This window comes from Ursus americanus, chromosome 5 (assembly GCF_024610735.1).
Source record: "Ursus americanus isolate L20-20 chromosome 5, mUrsAme1.1.p, whole genome shotgun sequence".
Taxonomy (NCBI): domain Eukaryota; kingdom Metazoa; phylum Chordata; class Mammalia; order Carnivora; family Ursidae; genus Ursus; species Ursus americanus.
In genome coordinates, this window is record NC_142131.1 from 35,026,271 (window position 1) to 35,044,777 (window position 18,507).

Sequence of the window (18,507 nt, forward strand, 5' to 3'; positions counted from 1 at the left end):
ATATTCTTGTTTTTGCATGTACTAATGTTCATTCTTTTTTTTTCACTGCTGAATAGTACTCCATTTATATGGCTATGCCACAGAGCGTTTACTTACCTGTTGATGAGTATTTGAATTGTTTCCAGTTTTCAGCTATTGCAGTGAAGCTGCTATAAACATTCGTGTTCATGTCTTTGTATGGACATGTTTTTAATTCTATTGGGCAAGTACTTAGAAATGTAATGGCTAGATCGCACAGTAGGTATATGTTTATTTAAGAAACTGCTAAAATGTTTTCCAAAGCACTTGTACCATTTTACATTCCCACCAGAAAGGTATGAATAGTCCAGTTTCTCCACATCTTCATTACCACTGGATATGCTCAGTCTTCTTAATTTTAGCTATTGAAATAGGTATGCAGTAGCATCCCATTATGGTTTAATTTTTAATTTCCTTGATGATTAATGATATTGAAAATCTTTTCAGGTGCTTATTTGCCATCCATATATCTTCTTTGGTGAAAGATTTGCTCAAATCTTTTGACCATTTTATACTGAGTTGTTTTAATTCCTATTGATTTTAAGAGTTCTTTATGTATTCTGGATTTAAGTTCTTTATCAGATATTCGATTCATAAATATTTTCTTTCAGTCTGTGGCCCACCTTTTAATTACCTTAAGAGTGTATTTCAAAGAGCAGTGTCTTTAATTTTGAGGAAGTTCCATTTATCGATTTTTTTCTTCTGGGGATTGTGCCCTTGTATCTAAGAAATATCTACCTCACCCAAGCAAAGATTTTATCAGGCGTTTTCTTCTGGAAGTTTTATAGTTTTAGGTTTAGTTTCATATCATTTTAGGTCTATGAACCATTCTGAGTTACCTATTGTATAATTATTGTATAAGCACGAAGCATGGATTAAAATTCTGCCCCTTCTCCTTCTCCTTCTTTGTATATGGCTGTACAATTGGGTCAGCACCATATGTTGCAAAGATTATTCCCTTTCCTCTGAGTTACCTTTTCACCTTTTTCAGAAATCCATATATCTATATGTCCATTCCTGGAATCTTTATTCTGTTCCATTGATCTATTTGTCTATCTTTACACTTACACCAATATCATAGCATCTTAATTACTGTGGCTTTATAATAAGTTCTGACATGAGGTGTGGTTATTCCTCCAACTTTATTTTTTTTTTTTTGGGGGGGGGTGGTCATGCTTCTTTTGGCTCTTCTGTCCTTTGTACTTTCATATGAATTTTAAAATCATTTCTAATTTTTTGGTTTTTGATTGGAGTTGCATTGGCTCTGTAGATCAATTAGGAGAGAATTAGCATCCTAACAATACTGAGTCTTCCACCTCTTGAATATGGTTTTAATTAGGTCTTTTGAAATTGGTCTCAGCAATGTTCTGTCAATCTATCACATTACATTTAGGAGCTTTTTTTTTTTAACATGAGTAACTTATTTATTTATTTATTTTTATTTTTTAAAAGATTTTATTTATTTACTTGACAGAGAGAGACAGCCAGCGAGAGAGGGAACACAAGCAGGGGGAGTGGGAGAGGAAGAAGCAGGCTCCCAGCGGAGGAGCCTGATGTGGGGCTCGATCCCAGAACGCCAGGATCACGCCCTGAGCTGAAGGCAGATGCTTAAGGACTGAGCCGCCCAGGCGCCCCTAATGTGAGTACCTTTTTTTTTTTTTTATCTTTGTTGGTATTTTATTTTTGTGAACATAATTCATGTCTTGAAATAAAACAGGCATTCCTTACCCCACAATCTGACTTGGAAATAAAATGAATATTTGCTTTTTTTAAATGTTAAAAATGTATAAAAATAACTTTAACTGAAACAAGTAAATAATCATGTATGTCATTAGATATAAACATCCAGAAGAATGAATTTGAGAAGTCGTAAAGACAACTCCACTAGGAAGGGTTGGGCTGGGACTAAAGAGACATTCAAACAATTAACCCACAAAGTGGGTCACATGTGTCAAGGAGTTTATGTTCAGTGTTCTTGTGGTCATGACAGATTTTTGAAGATTTATTCAAATGTTATGTCAATCAATGTTAGCCAAATGTTATATCAAATATGTCTCTCATGTCTATGTATCCATGAATTAAAGTCTAAGGGTTATTATCAAGCCAAACAAAAAATATCTTCTATAAAAACAATTTAAAAAATTTTAATTAGGGGTGCCTGGGTAGCGCAGTCGTTAAGCCTCTGCCTTCGGCTCAGGGCGTGATCCTGGCGAACTGGGATTGAGCCCCACATCGGGCTCCTCTGCTGGAAGCCTGCTTCTTCCTCTCCCACTCCCCCTGCTTGTGTTCCCTCTCTCGCTGGCTGTCTCTCTGTCAAATAAATAAAATCTTTAAAAAAGAAAAAAAAATTTTAATTAGCTCAGGTCTTCTTTAAGATTCTTTCCCTGAAAATAGTTCTTAAATGAATGGTATTACTTTTATATTATAAGAACTATAACTTTTCCCTGCCATCTTATTTGTTATAAAATTATATTCTAAAAATATTACATGAACTTTATAAAACATTGTATTTAAAAATTATTTCTGGCGTTCAGATTTGACATTGTGGCCTCAGAAGCGTATAATATTCTTTTCATTATATACCATCCACCAGAGATGGAGTTTTAAAAATGTGATTATAACAGAAGCAATAAATACAAAATACAAAAATTCTGAAAAATTCAGATCAACAAGCTGTGGCAGAGACAGAATCTTTGGGAGCCCACCCATCCCTGAGAAAGAAGAAATACTTATAAGCCAGGGAGTCTATCCCAACTTTTTTCTTTTCTTTTTCTTTTTTAAAGATTTTTTATTATATTATGTTAGTCACCATACAGTACATCCCCAGTCTCCAATGTAAAGCTCGATGATTCATTAGTTGCGTAAAACACCCAGTGCACCATGCAATACGTGCCCTCCTTACTACCCATCACCGGTCTATCCCATTCCCCCACCCCCCTCCCCTCTGAGGCCCTCAGTTTGTTTCTCATAGTCCATAGTCACTCATGATTCATTCCCCCTTCTGATTACCCCCCCCTTTCTTTATCCCTTTCTTCCCCTACCGATCATCCTAGTTCTTATGTTCCATAGATGAAAGAAATCATATGATAATTGTCTTTCTCTGCTTGACTTATTTCACTTAGCATTATCTCCTCCAGTGCCATCCATGTTGCAGCAAATGTTGAGAATTCGTTCTTTCTGATAGCTGAGTAATATTCCATTGTATATATTGACCACAACTTCTTAATCCAGTCATCTGTTGAAGGGCATCTTGGTTCCTTCCACAATGTAGCTATTGTGGACATTGCTGCTATGAACATTGGGGTGCATATGGCCCTTCTCTTCACTATGTCTGTATCTTTGGGGTAAACACCCAGTAGTGCAATGGCTGGATCATAGGGTAGCTCAATTTTTAACTTTTTAAGGGACCTCCACACTGTTTTCCAGAGTGGCTGTACCAACTTGCATTCCCACCAACAATGTAGGAGGGATCCCCTTTCTCCACATCCTCCCCAACAATTGTTGTTTCTTGCCTTGTCTATTTTTGCCATTCTAACTGGCTTAAGGTGGTATCTCAGTGTGGTTTTGATTTGAATTTCCCTGATGGCTAATGATTTTAAACATTTTTTCATGTCTGTTAGCCATTTGTATGTCTTCATTGGAAAAGTATCTGTTCATATCCTCTGCCCATTTTTTGATTTGTTTATTTGTTTCTCGTGTATTGAGTTTGAGAAGTTCTTTGTAGATCTTGGATACCAGTCCTTTATCTGTAGTGTCATTTGCAAATATCTTCTCCCATTCCGTGGGCTGCCTCTTAGGTTTTTTGACTGTTTCCTTGGCTGTGCAGAAGGTTTTTATCTTGATGAAGTCCCATAAGTTCATTTTATCTTTTGTTTCTCTTGCCTTTGGATATGTGTCATGAAATAGGTTGCTTTGGCCGATGTCGTAGAGGTTGCTGCCTATGTTCTCCTCTAGAATTTTGATGGATTCCTGTCAATGTGAGTAACTTTTAATGAGCAAAATGAACAGGTACATGTCTGTAGGTGAAAAATAACCTACAGAATTGGTCTGAAGTTGGCTTTTTTTTTTACGACTTTATTTTTAAGTAATCTTTACACCCGGCAGGGGGCTTGAACTTACAGCCCTGAGATCAAGAGTCACATGCTCTGACTGAGCCAGCCAGGTGGTCCTGAAGTTGGCTTTTTAGGATGGTTATGGATGCTCTCCATGTGCTCTGGGAATGGCTCTGTGGTGCTTCTTCCAAAACATACAGTCTTTTGTAGAGAATGGGGTGGGGTAAAATCATAATGAGTGATTATTCCCAGACAGGGGTCAGGAGAAGTACATTAAAGGTACTCTGTGGAATATGAGAATAATGAGGATTTGAATAGACATTAAAAGGATGTCCAAAGACATTCCTCACATACCAGATGGAGGTAGGTCTGCAGGAGATGGCATGCCACCCTTGCAAATGGTCATAGGAATGAACGAGGGAAAAGACTTCCACATGACAGCAGTGTTTCTTGTCCCCCATGATGAGAACATTTTTCTGAACCAACCCCGAGGAAAAGGGCTGAAGTGGAAAGAGTGTTGGCTATGTCTACATGATAGCAAATATCTAGGTGATAACTGGATATTTTAGCATTTGGAAGTTTATTTCCATTCCTGCATTATTGCTATCGGGTGGATTAGATAAATGGTGGAGGTGAGATTGTTTGCTTTTAGGTGCTTATTTTATGTCACAGGCACAGTTGTTGTAAAATAAAAAACAGCTTGTAGATTGGTTCTGGCAAAAGGAGGATTGAAATGAGTCAACTAGAACTCAAGTGTATCTTCTGTGGGAGTTTGATGATACTGTCTGCCGGGGGAAGTAACCCTGGCATTGGAAAGGAGATGTACAGATAAGGCCTACATCGAATTGATCTGGGCATTCAGTTTTAAATAAGACTTGGTGGGACTGATCAAATGACTGATGTTCTATATCTGTTTTTTAGAGTCCCTTTGTGCCAGATTCTTTGGGGACACTGTAAGGGCAAAGAGGATGGGTAAGCCAAGTGGACAATGATGTAGACCCTCCATCTTCCCCATCCTACCAAAGGACATTCTTTTCCTTTTAGAAAAAAAGTCTGTATTATGTATTACGATTCACATCAGAAGTTGCTTCCTAAAGACGTGTGTGTGTATGTGTGTCTGAAAACTACTGGAGTAAACTAGATCAGTGACAGTGATCAATGATGAATGAATGCCTTCCTCAGAAATAAAGAGAAAAATGCCACAGAAAATGTGTGCTTTTTTTTTTTTTTTAGATTTTATTTATTTATTTGACAGAGAGATAGAGCCAGAGAGCACAAGTGGGGGAGATTGTAGAAGGAGAAAGAGAAGCAGACTCCCTGCTGAGCAGAGAGCCCAATGCAGGGCTCCATCCCATGACCCTGGGATCATAACTTGAGCTGAAGGCAGGCGCTTAACCAACTGAGCCACCTAGGCACCCCAAAACATGTGCTCTTTGCCAAAATTAAAGGGAGTCATTCCCTTCCTCATAGGAAGTTCTGCTAAAGTGATAAGTTATTGATAACCCAATGTTAAGGTTGCCAAATATTGCATGGGACATACTTACGCTAAAAATTATTCGCTCTTTACTTGAAATGTAAATTTAATTGAATACTTGTGTTTTTGTTTTCTAAATCTGGCAGTCATAATCAATGCATCCGTCATTATAAAATAGTGAATGGATCCAACCTAATGATTTTCTTAAACGTTGACCAAAAAATTCTTATGTCTTGGCTACATACATCATAATACATTATTCCTTTGGCCTGCCATGCACAGCTTTCCCAGCAGCCAGAAGTTTTTCCTTGCTGAAATATAGATAAGGGAACAGGTGTCATCAGTGTTTTTAGGACAAAAGGGCCTCACTCTCCCCCAGGACATTGAAAACAAATTCATCCAAATTCTGCCATTGAACAGATTTTTCCATTTTTTGGTTTTTGTTCTTAAGTATCATCCCATCTTTGCAATTTTAAGTTGCAACTTTTAATCAGAATATCAAAGGTGTCTTGGAGTATTTAATATCATATGCTTTTTCCTCAATGAGATAACTTTAAAAATTAATTCTGTTGTCTTTGTAGCTTTTTCTTTGCAAACCTCCGTTCATTTTGCATGTTTTCTTGCCAAGAACTTGGTTAATGCTGCTAAAAACAGTTTGTTCTGATTCTGTATCCTTGCCTTCTCTTAAATGCCCATTAGAGAGAGATCTGAGCTTATCAGAGAACCCCCTGGATAGCTGCACTGGCATCTTAGATATCTTTGCTTGTCTTTTTCATTTAAATATCATTACAATAAATACCATTGTAAGAAAGCTTTGTAGACAAAATTAAATCCATGTTTTGGATGCTTCATTATATGAACGGTTAATAGCTACTTTTTAGCATGTGCTAAGTACTGTACATTTATCATCACATTCAATTCTCATAATCCTATCAGATAGGTGTTATATCTTTATTTTCTAGCAGAGGAGACTAAGACACAGAGAAACAAAGCAACTTGCCCAAGGTCACGCAGCTGGGAATTTGTAGAGCTAGGATATGGACCCGTATCTCTGTCTAACTTCAAAATGATTACTTATGGTTGTTGTGTTATACTCTGCATACTGGGCTTTGTTGTTCTGGCTTTAGTCAATTATGTGCAATAATAATTTGATAGAGTGACTGTCCAGATTACAGTCACTTGAATAATAAGAGAAATTGATTGTGTGCTTCCTTTTTTTTTTTTTTTAAGATTTTATTTATTTATTCGACAGAGATAGAGACAGCCAGTGAGAGAGGGAACACAAGCAGGGGGAGTGGGAGAGGAAGAAGCAGGCTCACAGCGGAGGAGCCTTATGTGGGGCTCGATCCCATAACGCCGGGATCACGCCCTGAGCCGAAGGCAGACGCTTAACCGCTGTGCCACCCAGGCGCCCCTGATTGTGTGCTTCCTGCTTTGTGAATGTGAAAATTTAGCTGAGCTCTTCCTAGTTGGTTAAACAAACCAACTTCCAGTAGAAGTGGTTTTTCTTCGGTAATTCATAGTCTTTGCCTGGAAGAACTAGCTGTCTAATTGGGTCCCATCACCCATATTCCAAATAATTAATTACAAAAAACCACATATGACAAAAGCCCAGCAGTCTAATGAGTGAAAAGGGGGTATATATGTGTTTGTGTATTCATGATATTTCTTTCCCCTGCTGGGTTTAATTCCCTTTGCTTGTGGATTTGTGAAGCAGAAGCTGGATGTTGGCATTCTTTCTTCTCCCCATCCCTCAACCTGGAACCTGGTTTCTAGCAATGTGTTAATTTTAGCACCAATTTAGTTAATTAAAATAATTGGCAAGTTCCTTGAGTTCATCACAATGGGAGTGTACCTATTTTTAACTGTTTAAAACTTAATGTGGTGGTGCTATTTTTACTCAGGAAATAATTCTTCCTAAGTTATTTCTGAATTTTTTTTCTCCATAAAGGAGGTCCATTTAACCATTTCTGATTCATAGTGAAGTGGAGGTCTCTGAGAAATGAAATAATCTGTAAGGGCTTTCCCAGAAAGTCTTCAACTGTGTGTCAAGGCCTGCTGCTGCCATTCTGTCCTTGGCAACAAAAATGATTCAATTTGTAATATCTGTAGCTCTCAGCCCTGCATTCCTCTCTAGCCAGTCATTGCCCTTTATAGCATGAAGGGCAGAGTCATCACGACTTGGGGCATGAGTAGACTCTGTCCCTCTTCAGGATGTGCCCCTAATGAAGAAGTTCGCTCAACTCCTGACTTGGTTTGCCTCTGCCTCTCTCCTTGTACACACTCCATGATGGCACGGCCTAGTGAACGATGTCTGGGAAAGGCCTGTGAGATGTCCCGCCTCTCCTACTCAACCATCACACAGTGTCAGTGCTCCTTGTTCTCTGGGGTGCTTTCTTTGACCCCTTTACCATTCTTCTTGCTGGAGTGGCTTCTTTAGAAGGCCTCTGGCTGCTTGCTGAGGTGGGTGAACAGGCTGCTGCTTCCCTAAGCAGGAAGGAGAACTCACTGACATTCTACCAGTGAATTGTCCTTCAGTTGTTGAAGGAGAATAAGAGACACTATCTGTGGAAAGTCTAAGTGAAAGTGCAAATGTGCTGTTTGGAAAGGGCAGTGCAATATTTGAACTTGGACTCAGTCCTGGGCACTTTTTACTGTCTGCCTCCCATCTTGTCCTATGACTCAAAATGCCACCTCTTTGCAGATGACCCCCAATCTCTCTTCTGAACTCCACACCTCTGAGTCCAGCTGCCTGCAGGACATCCCACTCCTATTTGTTAGAGGCACATCTCTACTGGCATGTTCAAAAAGACTCTTGACCTTCCTCTCCAGAGCTGTTCTTCCCTCCTTCTTCTTTCTTGGTAAATGTCTACGTCAATCTTTCAGTTACTCAAGCCAAAAACCAGGGCCTCAACTGTCAGTTCCTTCTTTCTCTCACATTTCACATCCAATCAATGCTCAAATCCTGTCAGCGGTACTGTCACAATATGTTTGGGATCTGACCACTTTTCAGTGCCTCATGTCTATCACCCTAGTCCAAACTGCCCCCCTCTGTTTCCTAACTGATTCTATTGGCTCCCTCCTTGCTTCTTCCCTTGCTCTGCCAAATCTCTTCTCCACATACTAGCTGGACCGATAGTTTAAAAACATATAGTCCTCTTCTGTTGAAGCCTTTCAGTAATTTTCCATTTTAAAACACTGCATGAAGTCCCTCCCAACCCCCAAATCTCTCATCTCATTGCCAGCCTCTTGACCCTTGTCCCCCTCCAGGGCACTCACGACGGCCTTCTCCCCTGGAATGTGCCAAGGACATGCTGCTCTGCTTCCTGAATCCGCCTGGAACACTTGCTGTAGAGACCCATGTGATTCCTTCTTCCTTTTATGTCTCTGCTGAAACATTATCTTATAAGAAAGTCTTCCCTGTCCTAGATAAGATGCTCCCTTGTCTGACTACAGGGTTTTAAGTTTGTTTGTTTGTTTGTTTTGTTTACTATGTATCCCCATTACCTGCCACAAGGTAGACACTCAGTAAATACCTGCATTTAGCAAGTACAAATAACTTTATTAGTTCCTAGGCAAGACAAGAATTTTGTGGCTTTTCCTTGTGTGTCTTTGATTTAGTTTGAGGTTCCAATATGACCATGATTAGTATCATTTTTTTTTGTGAAGATTTTATTTATTTATTTGACAGAGAGACAGTGAGAGAGGGAACACAAGCAAGGGCAGAGGGAGAGGAAGAAGCAGGCTCCAGAGGAGCAGGGAGCCCGATGTGGGGCTTGATCCCAGGACTCCGGGATCACACCCTGCGCCGAAGGCAGACACTTAACGACTGAAACACCCAGGCGCCCCCGTGATTAGTATCTTATGTGACCATGGGAAGATCACACATCCTGATTTCTTTGTCTGCAAAATTCCCGATTGGGCTAGGTTGTATGTTAGATGAGTTTAGCTACGTTTAGGTAGTAAGTTTTGTACATGTGTGGTCTCTCTCAAGATCCAACAATAGCATATTGGGATTGGGGTTTCTTCTGTGATCCTACACTTGTGTCTGAAATGATGACAACAGCCTGTTCTTCCATAATTTCTATCCACTTTCTAAGTCTGTTCTCCTTTTCACCATGACGCAGATTTTGCACTGGTGCCGTTATGACACAGAGCGTACAAGAGCCATTGTGAGACGTGCCAGACACCAGTTAATTGTAACAGGTCATTGAAGTGTACAGGTAATTTACATCAAAGAATCAGAGTGGACTCAAGACGTTCTGTAAAATAATCCGACCTCGCTCATCTATATTCTGCTCTGCTTTCTCAAGTGATGGAGAAATGGTGGAGCATGCTGGGAATTGTGTGTAATCCAGGGCATGCCTTTGGGAGAATGTCTCCTTTGTGAACGTCACTGATTGGATGTGTTGTAGTGGAAAAACAGAAGTTTCAGAACCACTGGAGTTGCGGTGCTTATGATATAGAGCTAAGAAAGGTCTCTGCTTTCACAGATTTTATGGTCTAGATGAGAAGACAGGGCGTATTTGTACTGTCAAAAGGTACCTAAGAAAGCGAGTTAGTATGGACATGTGCCAGATGTGTGGTGCAGTTTGTCCTAGGGCTGTAGGGTGGCAGTCTTTGGGCCAGACTGTTGGTGGGGATTGGTTCATAAGAAAGGGTAGATTTGAACTATGTCAGGAGGAGTCTCCTCCTTTCAAGGAGTAGCTCTACAAGATCTCTCCCTCCTCCTCTCCGTAGTCAGTGGTGATAACAGCTTGGTTCTTGTCCTATTCCTTGTGGTCCTGCTTCATTCGCACGGCCATAAATACACTCTCTGAATTATTCTAGTTCAGGTGGGTCATCTCTTTCCTGGTTGGATCCTGACCGATACAGTCAGATAACAAATTTTCCTTTTAATGGGGACAGATGAGACCTCCAGATTATGGCTGTTTTTCTTCAGCAATATGCAACCTTGCAGAAAGATAAGCTCGCTATCTGCACCAAAGGAAAAGGAGTACCTTTTCTAAATCCCTAACCTGCTGCTTCAAATCTCTGGGCTTAGGCACTGTGTTTGTCCTTGGTGATGCAGGTGCTACCTTGGATGAATTAAGGAGGAAGTTGTCCTTGGTATCTTAAATAAGTAGGTCGACCACATAATTTATTTTCCAAAGTAGAACACTTTTGAGAGTACAAAGGTATGTTCTCAATAACTACTCAGGGACAATAGTTGTAAACCAGGATCGTTGGAGGCAAACATGACTGAATGGTCATTCTACAGATAAAGGGATGTTGTAATTGGCTTTCCTTAATCTGAAATCACAATTCTGCCCCAGAAAAAATAAAGAGCACCCCTTCTGTTTGCTAGAATGACCTTTTGGTCATCTTCAGGGGCCCTATTCTGGCCTGCAGGGAAGAGCCCTTTGTTGTTTATCCTGGTTGTTGAGTGAAGAGGCCAGCTTGGGGACTCAGGACCATTTGGATGATTGAAGATTCTCACTGCTGGGCAGAGGCCAGGTGGCAGTATGGGTAATATCTGAGCTCTTCCTAGCATTGCCTTTGATAGGGAATTAAGGTCATGTGACACTTTTTGAGAGGTCTGTCTCTCGGTGTCTTCAAATTCTGTGTCATTGTGATCAAAAGAATTGAAGCATGGTCTGGCAGGCAAGAAAATGATTCTAAGTCTGGCAGACCCACAATAGATGAGAAGGATGCAGATCCTCAGAGAGAAGGGCAAGAGCACTTCAATCAGGAGTAGCCTTGTAAGCAAAGGCTAAACATCAGGGTGCCAGCTGCTACACAAAGCAAATTAAAGACCTGAGCCACATCACCAATGCACCCGTGTGTTTGCAGGGGTAGGCTTATTTAGAGGGCTACATTTTCTTTATAAACCTTTCATCAACTAAAAATGTGAAGAGACGCTTCAAAGCATCAGACTTCCCCAGTAGCCTGGTGTGTGCGTGCAAGCTGATGCTCCTCATTTGGCTTTGTGCTGTTAGCTCGGATGCAGTATTTGGGATTATCTAGCCAATTACTACACTGGTTCTCTGTCTGCCTCTCAAGGGATTTCCCTTTAGACTCTCTAATAGAAACATTTTGTTTTCCCTATAAGAACAGTTTGGTCACCCTTTGGGTAACCATCCCGTATAATCTGTGCCAGGTTTTGTGTTTATTTCCACAGCTTGAACATACCCTTTTCTTCTCATTGTCTTAGTACTTGCTGTTCTTGCTGGTAATTTATGGAGAGCACTTTGCATCATGCTTCCCAGCCTGGTGGTCATCATTTCTGTGTTTTTGAAAAACAGAGTTGTTTCTTACAGTGGACAATCCTTCATGTGCATTCATAAATTTGTATATGTGTATTTGAATTTTGTGAAAGACCAGGAAGCTATTGTGGTTTGTTGGAAAATCTCTTCTAGGATTAAGTGATGTTCTTATCAAGTCAGAAGCTTTTACCATTTGGGGCCTATTTATTATTTATATGACTCAGATTGACACTTAGTTGAGTTGGGATTTCAAGTATGCAACATAGATAATGGTTAATTACCTCAGCAATAAATTATGCCTAGAATTCTAATAACTGCCATAAGGTGAATCACTGTGGTTGAGATTATAAAGCCTAGTGGCTTGGCTCTTCTTAAGTATGGTTGACTTACATAGGTTAGATAGGAGAGCGCATGCTTTTAGTTCCATTACGCAATATTTGTGAGGCCTAACTACAGAGGTAGTATGTAGATCAAGACTAAATTGAACATTATCACTATATATAAATTGGTGTCTCTTTGGTTTTCCATCAGTTACCACTGCGGACTTTGTTTTTGACTGTCTTCCTAGATATAGAAAGCTTCTCAGGGTGCCATTATTATTATTATTATTGTCTGTGTTTCTAGACCCTTCACTGAAATGTTTCTGCAAGTGAACCTTTGGCTAGCTGCCTGCCCTCAGCCAACAAAGGCGTTAGTTAAGCCTTGTAATTGACTGTAAGGTGCAAAGACATCTTGTGGCTTCTTTCCTGGTCCAATAACAAAGCCTCCCCATGCTGTCTCTTCTCTTAGCTCAAATGAAAAGAGGACCTCAAGAACTTTCAAAGGAACTCTACGAAACTCACTCAGGAAGATCTTTCGCTAATCGGAATATATTTCCTATGGCTATCAGACTTATTCATCTTCTTTTTGACTATTTTGGAAACTTATGTGGTTTCTAGCAAAGAACTGGGTGTGGCCTTCCAAAGGAAGATCAGCACTTCATTGGAATGGTGCTACAATAGAAAGAACCTTAAGTGCTCCATGTGAATAAGCTCTGACCCACTTCATTTGTTCATTGATTCATTCATTTGTTCATTCATTCTTAAAACATTTATGAAGTGCTTGCCAAGTACCAGACACTACTTAGTGCTACAAACATTGAGATGACTAATGCTACCTTTTTTTTTTCTTCCCTTTTGCTGATGTAATAGTATACTCAGAAAACCCAGTAGGCTCTAGTAAAAACTCATAAGAATTAATACAGTTTTTGTAAGTGACTGGATCCAATAATAGTTGAAAATAAAGAAACTTTTTTCCCCCTCTGCACTAATAATAACACCTAGGAATGGAAGTGGGGAAAATATTTCACTCAAAATAGTGACATAACTTACAAAATATGTAAAAAAAATTACAAACACTTTAGAAATACATTTGGCATGAAAAGTAAAGGACCTATATGAAGAAACATGAAATAAATCTGAACAAATAGAAGTGTATACCACATTCTTGGGTGGGGAGAAATTATATCCTAATATGTCGAATCACCCCAAATCATTATATGAATTTAGTATAATTTCAGTAGACTCTCAAACCATTTTTAACTGAATAAAAACATGTCAAATTTCATATAGAAAAGTAAACGCACAAGAAATGGTAAGAAAAGTATGAAAAGAACAGTTGGGATACTCTTCTTTTTAGTTATCAGTATATTTGACAAAACTACTATGTTAAAAAGCAATATGGTATTGGCAAAGAATAAATTAATCAGCAGACTAGAATAATCAGGGATATATTCTAGCATATGTGAAGAATTACCATATCATAAAGGTGGTACTTCAATTCAGTGGGAAATGAATGATTCATTTAACAGAGAGTGCTGATATAGCTGCTATCTTTCTAGAAAAAAATAAAGTTAGACCCTATAACAAAGTATACAAATATAAATTCCAGATGGCCTGAAGATTTCAATAAACAATAAAATGTCAAAATTTTAGAAGATAATCTAAGAGACTATATGCAACCAAGGAATAAAAGAGACCTCTATAGCCAGTTCCAGAAACTCTGAAACCATGTTATATACCACCGTAGATGATTTGGATACATAAAAACTACAAACACAGTCAGGAGAAGTATGGTAGATTTGGAAGAAATATTTGCAAAAAGCACAGCGAAGGGTAATTATTTATGATGTACAAGTAGGGTTGAGAATCAATGAGAAGAAAAATGAACATTTGTTCAAGAATATGAATAGGCAACTCACAGAAGAGCAAAATCTAAGTCTAGTTAATTAATCAATGAAAAATGTTCAAATTTACTAGCGGTAGCAGAAAAGAAAATTGAGGTTGAGTGTAAGCTTAAGTATATTACACTTCAGACTGGCAGAAGTTAAAAAGAGCAATAACATCTGCAATATTGCTGCAAAGTAGGCAAGGAGAAGGGGTTCTCAAACTCTGCTGATGGAAATGTGAATTGTTACTGTCTTTCTGGAAGCATCCTGGCAGCATCTATGAAAATTTAAAAAATACATATGTATATAAGTGTACCTTTTCAACCCCCAGTCCGAGTACTGGGAATCTTAGGGATATAATAGCATTGAGATATAGGTAAAAGAATGTTGATTGCAGTATCATTCATATTGCTGCAAACAAAAGAAAACAGAAAACAAACGGAAAGGACATCAAAGGGGAAATGTTGAATTTATACCGATATATTTCCAATGTGAAATATTACACAGCTATTAAACATAATTAGAGCTAACCAGGTTGATTTTGGGAGGGATAGCTATGGAGTATAGAGTAGGAAGAACAAAATTCAGAGAGGTTTGACTAACATGGAGAATTTGGAACGAGCAGTGGGGATGAGGATGGAAGGTGAGGAAGAGAAGAGGCAGGCAAGGAAGGAGAATACCATGCACGAGACCGTCCATGGGCTGTGTGCATAGGTATGCATGTAAGGGGAATCAGAAAAGCCATAGAGTTTGAGCTGCATGAACTGACTTGCAGCCAGGCACTTTGGAATTTCAGGCTTTGGAGATGGAGTAGGTTCCACATGAGGACAAGGAACAAGATGTGGCCACGGTCCAGGGTCACTAAAGGGATGCAGAAGTGGAAGCCCGTGGATGCCAGGAGGTGAAGAAAGGCACCGATCCTTACCATCTGCGTGGAGGTTAGGAGTTGCATGGGTGCAAGCCTGATGTGAGCCAGCGCTGAGAGTCAGATTGAGGGCAAATTTGAAGAGACCTGAAGCTGATGCCATTCTTCAAGAGAATGGGAATCATGAATACTAAATTAGGTATAAAAGAACATTTATTTAGAACAAGAAAAGAATCGTAACCAATTACATATTTGAAAAAGCTGACAAATAGCACGAACAGCAAAAATACATTCCTGGCTCATAATCTTGGCCTCTTCATATGACACCAATTTAGTAAAATCTTTTTCACAGAGGGAATAGAAAGGTAACTTTTTTTTTTTTTGTAGCAAGGTTGAAATTTTAAAAAATTTATCGATAGGTTCAGAAAGTATTTTTTTTTTTTTAAAGATTTTATTTATTTATTTGACAGAGATAGAGACAGCTAGCGAGAGAGGGAACACAAGCAGGGGGAGTGGGAGAGGAAGAAGCAGGCTCATAGCAGAGGAGCCTGATGTGGGGCGCGATCCCAGAATGCCGGGATCACGCCCTGAGCCGAAGGCAAGCGCTTAACCGCTGTGCCACCCAGGCGCCCCAGAAAGTATTTTTTTTTCCAGTGTCACAATTTACTAGGTTCATATCACATAATTTTTTTAGAATTGTTACCCAATTTGGAAAAATCTCTGTCAAGGAGAAAACTTATGTTTCGATGAGGATCGGTGATATCGGAGTCCTCTACTTTTCTCTTAGTAGATCCGATGGTGAGAAGAGTTGTGCGGAGATTAGCTTTGGGTATGGTACATTTCAAACCTGCCTTCTTCTGAACTACCCAATGCACTCTTGGGCCTGAAATACATGTTTATATTGAGGTGAAATCTCTTACCCTGTACCTCTATGTCACTCAGGGGCTAGCTGAGTGCTCCTGGAAGCTTTTGCTTTACCAGGACACTAGCAATCACATAACCGACACAGGAGTGACTGAGAACCATCTAAATACATTTTACCCTTGTCCTAAACACAGATGAAACATATCCTCAACTCGGCTTTCTCTTAGCTGGCTCCCCCACATGCTTATGACTGATTTAATGCCTTCCAATGCAGAAAGGAAACTTGGAGTGAAGACAGACAGCAATCTTAACCATTTTGGTTAAAATAGATGTTTTACAAATTTTAAAGAAAACCCTCTGACCTTCTAGGGTCTTGGAACTTAAGCTTCATTAGTTTACTTTTATGTTATATTCCCTCTTTTATTGACAACCTGCTTGGTATTCTACTGGATATAGTATTAAACTCACTGTAAGTGTGTGTGTGTGTGTGTGTGTGTGAGAGAGAGAGAGAGAGAGAGAGAGAGAGAGAGAGAGAGGGAGGGAGAGAATATGTGTATGTTTATAGCATTTCTTATTTTCTTGCAGTTTTTTTTTTTGGTCACACCACAGCATAGGTCCAAATAAGTCAGTCTTGCTTTTCTGGCTTCAAATCATTTTTTTTTTAAACCCTGGAATCCCAATACAGGAACATTAAACACTACGACTGCAGTAATTTTAGAGTCAATGTCCTGAAAATGAGAAATTCAGATGAAATGATGTACTGCACAACATCGTTTCCAGCCCCCTGCACTACCACTGAAGCTTTGCATACATTTTCCTCCTTCATTTTCATACATATTATATTTACCATCAATCTTGTGGGAAGTTGCAGAACAGTGAGATTGGGTGACATGGTTCTCTGATGGGGAGATCAATCCATAAATGGTCCTTTCCTGCTCAGGGTGAAAAAAACTTAAGAACACAGCATTGCTACTCATGGTTCTTTCTTTTAACCCCACTAGGAACTTCAGTCCTGCTAATAGTAGCAAAACAGTCAGCCAAAGGTCTGAAGAGAAAAAAACTAATCAAGAGGAAAGAAGAAAAACCACAAGAAGTGATTGCGTGGTCGCTTGGGGATAATTTTTGATGAGTTTGAATATAAATGTAAGAATCCCGGAAATGTCAAAAGAAGGCTTTGGATAAAGCACTCAAAGCCTGATTTATCTGTGGAAAAAATATTTTTATTTATTAGTGGCCTATTTTTTAAATTTTTCCTGCTCCTCATAAGGTTTTTGCCCCCTGCACAAAAGGGTTTAATGCAATCGGTTTTGAAAGATTTCCCATTCTGAAATTCGAAGGCTTATAGTTCAGACGCAGGTTTTCCTTTCTGTTTCTCCTTTCCAAGAGATGTCATCGTCCTTCTGCCCAAACACCGCACTATCCAGAAGAGAAGTGTGTGTCCATGCGTGCCTGTGTGTGTGTTTAAGCCCACTCTCATCAAGCTTTGGAGTAGAGTACATTGCAAACACACACACATGGTTTTGACATTACTGGTTTAACCACACTGCAATTGCAATAATGAAAAGCAGAATGGGCAGAAGCCCAGGGCCTCTGGGTGTGTTTTCCAGAATGGATTACAAAAATTGGTGGGAAAGAAATAGCTTCATGTACAGAGAGGGGTTTGGAAATAAGGGCACCAAGTGCTTTCTGGGAAGAAATATAAACCAGATGGAGGAACCCCAAGTTAAGGGTGATGATCAAAGGCAAGAAGTAGCTGTTTCTTAGAAGCAGTGGGGGGAATGGGTCAATTCACTATTACCTAGTTGTCAAGATAATAGTGTGGGAGGAAGGGTGGGGCCATGCAGACATCACATTTGGGGCTGTGAGGTCCAAGATAATGCACCTCTCCAGATGTGCCTGGCTCCACCCTCTGGGCCCATGCCACTTGCTCAGTGGAAACCATTGGCCACCACATTTCCCTATCTCTTAACACTGTCAGCTGTCCCAGCCTTCCCAGGGTAAGGGCCCTGCTTGTGTTGGGCTTCACTATGCTTACTGAGCAGGAATTGCAGGAACCCCACCCTCTTGGCTTTCTACCATGTCCACGCTTGGAAGAATCGTTGGAAAGTGACATGGGACCTGACTATCCCAGGGGCTGACTCCCAGAAGTGTAGAGGGGTTCTTTGACTAGTGAGGTACAGAAGATAAAAAGGAACTGGCAGATAACTTCTGCTCCCTCTCTCTGCCACAGGACTATGTTGAGCTGTAGGGTTCCATGTGGTCTTTCTGGAGAGGTCCTGCATGAAGAAGAAACCAGCTTTATTTTCTTGTGAGGCTATGGCCAGCTCAGTAATAAACTACCTTATATTTGTTTTTCTTCCTTTCTTGCCTCCTTTCAGGAATTACAGAGATTATTGATTATTTTAAATATTGTGCCATTAATTTAGGTGTGAGACATTTATATTGTAGTTTAAATAGAACACCATAGGGAATGATCAGTTTGGTATAAATAATTACATTTTTTTTTTTTTTAAAGCAAGAGTGAGGTGGGCGAGGGGCAGAGAGCATCCCTAGCAGGCTCCATGCCTGGCTTGGAGTCTGACATGGGGCTCGATCTCATGACCCCGAGGTCATGACCTGAGGTGAAATCAAGAGTCAGATGCTCAACTGACTGAGCCATCCAGGCACCCCTAACTAGTTATATTGAGGTACGAGATTACTATGAATTTTTAGCCACTACATTGTACAGTAATTGATATAATTTGCTAATAAAACACTTGAACATATTTGTTTAGTAATGTCAA

The 18,507-nt window shown here is 39.7% G+C and overlaps 1 long non-coding RNA gene across 3 annotated transcripts in view; it reads left to right on the forward strand.

Moving 5' to 3' along the window:
• Window positions 1-1,501: 1,501 nt before the first annotated feature.
• The window catches only part of LOC123800227 (uncharacterized), a 370,362-nt gene continuing 353,356 nt past the window's right edge, over window positions 1,502-18,507 (forward strand). For all 3 annotated transcript variants that reach the window (XR_006781863.2, XR_015724495.1, XR_006781864.2), the window contains exon 1: window positions 1,502-1,657. This is a non-coding gene — a long non-coding RNA (uncharacterized LOC123800227). The remainder of the gene's footprint in view (window positions 1,658-18,507) is intronic.